The sequence below is a fragment of the Lutjanus erythropterus genome, chromosome 3 (assembly GCF_056507025.1).
Source record: "Lutjanus erythropterus isolate fLutEry1 chromosome 3, fLutEry1.hap2, whole genome shotgun sequence".
In the NCBI taxonomy this organism is placed as follows: domain Eukaryota; kingdom Metazoa; phylum Chordata; class Actinopteri; order Lutjaniformes; family Lutjanidae; genus Lutjanus; species Lutjanus erythropterus.
Genome location: NC_139319.1, coordinates 36,610,324 through 36,614,719, shown reverse-complemented (window position 1 = coordinate 36,614,719; position 4,396 = coordinate 36,610,324).

The window sequence follows — 4,396 nt, the reverse complement described above, 5'->3', positions numbered from 1 at the left end:
ATTTACAAACTGCGTTAATGGGTCATTTCACCCAAATCATGAGAGGATATTCCTCTGAGAGGGTGAATGGGGTTTTGTTTGTGATGGTCACCTCATCAAAACATACAATTTAAAAGAATTCTCACAGATTTAAAGTAATAAAAACTGAAAATCTCCATGACAGCTGACATGCTCTGTAATATATAAAAAATATTAAGTAAATTACAAGAAATGTAACAATACCAGAAACTCAGGGTATGATAATACCACAATTTATAAAAATCACGGAATATCTACAGACATTAAAAAAAGGGGAAATGATAACTTGAAAAAATATCCTTCACTAAATAATAAATCTGATGTGTGAGGTGCTTTTTATTCATATAGATGTGTCTCTCCTTTCAGCTTAAAGAAGTGTTACTGCTTTCCTTCTTTACTAAATTAAAATAAAAGTAGCCAGCCATGACATGACCTAAGCATGAGCAAATAATTGTCATGATTTGTCTTTGGCAATGGATGTTTGATTCTGTATGCACATTTAAATGTAAAACAATGACAAACAACAACAATAATAATAATGCAGTAGCCAAGAGTAGTCTTATTTAACAATTTAATAAAATAAGCTAAAAATAAAAATAATGAAATAAAATAATTAAACATGTGACATCATGGTAGATATTGTCACAATCTAGTATGATATCAAAACCTTTCTTTGTTGTGATTTTTGATATATTGTTACATCCCTTGAATAAATAAGGTGAGAAACATAATGTGTTGCTTCCATACAGGAATTATTTATTATTCAATTCAATTCAATTATTAATCCAATAAATGTCAGCTAAATTAATATCTGATTTGACATATTATATTAAAGCATTTCATTTGAATTCTTAGGCAAAATTCTCTGTAAAAACTTAAGTACATCTGTGAAGTTTTTTTATGTACTTGACTAGAAAAAAATAAATGAACATTCAAAGAGACAGAAGTGTTGTTTTTGTTGTAATGGTGAGTGTGTTACAGTGGATTTGGTTTGGTCAGAGTTACAGAATGTTAAATCCTCAGGTTTGCAGACAATACAGGTAATTAATTTAAACTGATATTGATTCTTTTAGATGGTCCTTGTTTTGGTGGCTAAAACATGTCTTGCTGCTGACCCCTGTCTACAGCAGTTCACTGCTTAGCTTCTTTCACCAGCACTCCTGCTGCTCCAGTATCGTGTGTAATATCTTAGTGGGTGTGTCGACTGCTTTCTACTGTAGGAAATAGACCGACTGTGGACAAATACCTCATACAACCACACTTCAAATAATCCAGACTATCCATTTAACTAGTGGATCCTGACATTTGAAGTTGAATTTGTCAAATCTCTATTAAACATACATTATTCTTCTCCTGACCTTTGATGCAACATATTTAAAAACATTAAAACAAAATTCGTTCCTACACAGACTCATCAAGAATCAATGTTAGATCAAAGCTGGAATCAGAGTGGACAGACAACACGACACGTGTTGCCAACAGATGGAGAAGTGTGAGGCCAGAGCCTCAGAGCTTCAGAGGACATGCAACTGTCTGACTGACCACTTCAGCAACGTCTAGAGTCAGACGCCACCTGGGGAAAAGAGAGAGCGAGAGGTGAATACAGTTCTCAGTTCTGGGGGGAAATTGCCACCGTCTGAATAAACAAACAAACAATCAGTTTCCTTCCTCACTCAGCAGGCTAGAAACTTCAAAACTGCCTGGATGGAGTGAAGGCATCTGTGCTGAGAGTTTGTCGGGTTTATATGCAACATTTTCACGCAAAACAACTTTTATCAACAAACAACAATAATTCCTTACAGGTTTCTAATGTTTTGTTAAAACATAACATTCCCAAAACATTCTAATAACTACATAAAGTAATGTTTTTTTAGGAGTGATTTTTGTAACATTCTCCTGAAGGTTCCTCTTTCAGTTAACCCTCCAACAATGATATAAAAATGCCGTGGAAATGTTCAGAATGCACTTGGACTGTAACCTTAACATTAGCTTTACAGTAAATGTAAGGAATGTTTAGGGGAAAATTCAACAAACCTTCCCAGAACATTCTGGGAACATAACCACAGCATTACTTTCGTGTCAGAAAAACTCTTAACATCCAAAGATTGTTAAGGGGGAACGTTCAAGTAAGCTTCCCTGAACATTCAGCTAACCTTCTGAGAACGGTCTGATAACATAACAATATCATGATTATATGTTTTAACATCCTGGGAATGTCAAGGGGAAACGTTAAAGTAACCTTCCTGGAACTTTCAACTGGTCTTTCCAAAATGCATTGGGAACATATGATAACAGTGGTTAAACATCTGGGCAATGTTAAGTAGGAACATTCAATCACAGTTCCCACGACCAAAAACAAACCTTACCAGAATGTTTTGTGAACCAAACTGTAAATCAGAAAACAAACAAGTAATGACAGTATGTTGCTGAACATTAGACTTAGTTTTTCTCTTACCTGTAGTGCTAGTTGTCCATCTACATTGTTCTGGTGTGAGTTGCAGAGGTTTTGTGATATCGGTCATAGACTACATGGCACTTTTCTTGTGGTGCTCAGAGCACCATAAAAATACATTTTAAAAAGAAACTCAACAGCAATGTCTCTTTCCAGAAATCGTGCCTCAGTTACTCAAGATAATCCACAGACCTTGTTGTGAGCAGTTTCATATTACAACTGCTTTGTAGTTGAAAGAAAGTAGTTGCAGTCACTTCTACCTAAATAGATTCTACATGAAAGTCTGCTCGCAACAAGTCAATGGATTTTTAGCTCTACAGATAAGGGGACAAAATTGTATTTTAGGGTCAACTGTCCCTTTAAAGCTGGACATTGGATTTGGTTTTAAATATTGATATAAATTAGCTGATATGTCTGAAATCAGTACATGACAATTTGGATTAGAATGGATTTCAAAGAGACAAGTTAAGTTTGAGTTAAAAAAAAAATAGAAGTTCTCTAGATAAGGAAAGAAATGTTGAAAAAAAGAAAACCTTTTTACCGAAAAGCCAGCTGTTGGTGTCTTTTTTCTTTTTTTTTTTATCAATGAAGGTGCTTCAACAAGACCAAACTGTGTTACACGTTTACTGTCAAGCTGCTATGTAAAAATGCTGTTATATTTCTGGAGAAAGGGTAAGTCAAAGAGACTTTTAGAAGTTAGGAATTTAAATGTGCAAAACAATGCACTTTTCTATTTTTGTCTCCACTTTATTCGTTTTCACAATTGGTGAAGAAACATTATGTACGTAAGTGCAGGAGGGAATGCTTGTTGTTTTAATAACACAATTTACATTTTTAATTTATTATTATCAATTATACATTTTACCTAAGTTACTGAATTCTCTCTGCTTAAACAGCCTGAGTTAAAACTTTTTAAAATAATAAGTGTGTCTGTGTTTAACAACAGATATTATTAATGAATGGGAAAATTAGCTTTCTTGTAAAATGATGAAAATACCCATAAACTTACAATGTTTGCAGTTTATTTAAATAAAATCACAATCATATACTTGATCACACAGGCTGCCCATTGAATAGACCTGCTGTATCAGTTGTTGTCGACCTTTCTGAGTTGCTAACCCCCAGAATAATCAGGCTGTGCTCCTGACCCCACAAAAATCTGTATCTTAGAGAGTCAGGGTGATATTTCCAAAGCTTGATGGGAACTCTGGGTCTTTTGGAAATACCATTACCTTGTGTGTTCTCAGTTGAGGGTGCTGCAGTCGGGCTTTCAGGTGACCCAGCTTGAAACATTTCCTGTCCAGTCTCCTGTTTGCCTGAGTGTCGAGCTGGAATACATTTCTGAAGGGTACTGCAGTGATTCCATGTGAGAGACAGCAAAAACTGTCTGTAGCTGCTTGGTTAGGCACAATACTGTGGCACAAAAGTGTCAAAATTAAAAAGTTTGGTTGTGTGTGTGTGTGTGTGTGTGTGTGTGTGTATGTGTGTATGTATCTTTTTTTTTTACTTATATCACTGGTACAGGCAATTGATTGTAAAGATCTCAGTTCCCATCATGCCTTTTGCTGGACTGAGTGGCTTGTTAAATCTGCAGCGCTCAGTTAAAAAAATGCAAATTTTACTTTTTGTTAGTGTTTGTATCTGTTCAGAACACGGTGGTTTATGTTGGTTATTTTTGTCAAGATCTTATTTTATTCTCCACAACCATCAGGCTGGTAGTTTATCTTTGACCCTCCCTTGGGGTTGCCGATCCCCACATCGACAGCCACTGCATTATTCGACTCACTCAGAACACTGGTATCACTTTTTACCAATAAGTGTAAAATGCATGTGTGTGTGTGTCTGTGTAAAAGTTGATGATTGAATGAAGAGAACTGCATATTTCTGTGCCGTACATGTCACACTTATGATTTAAAGAGATAAACT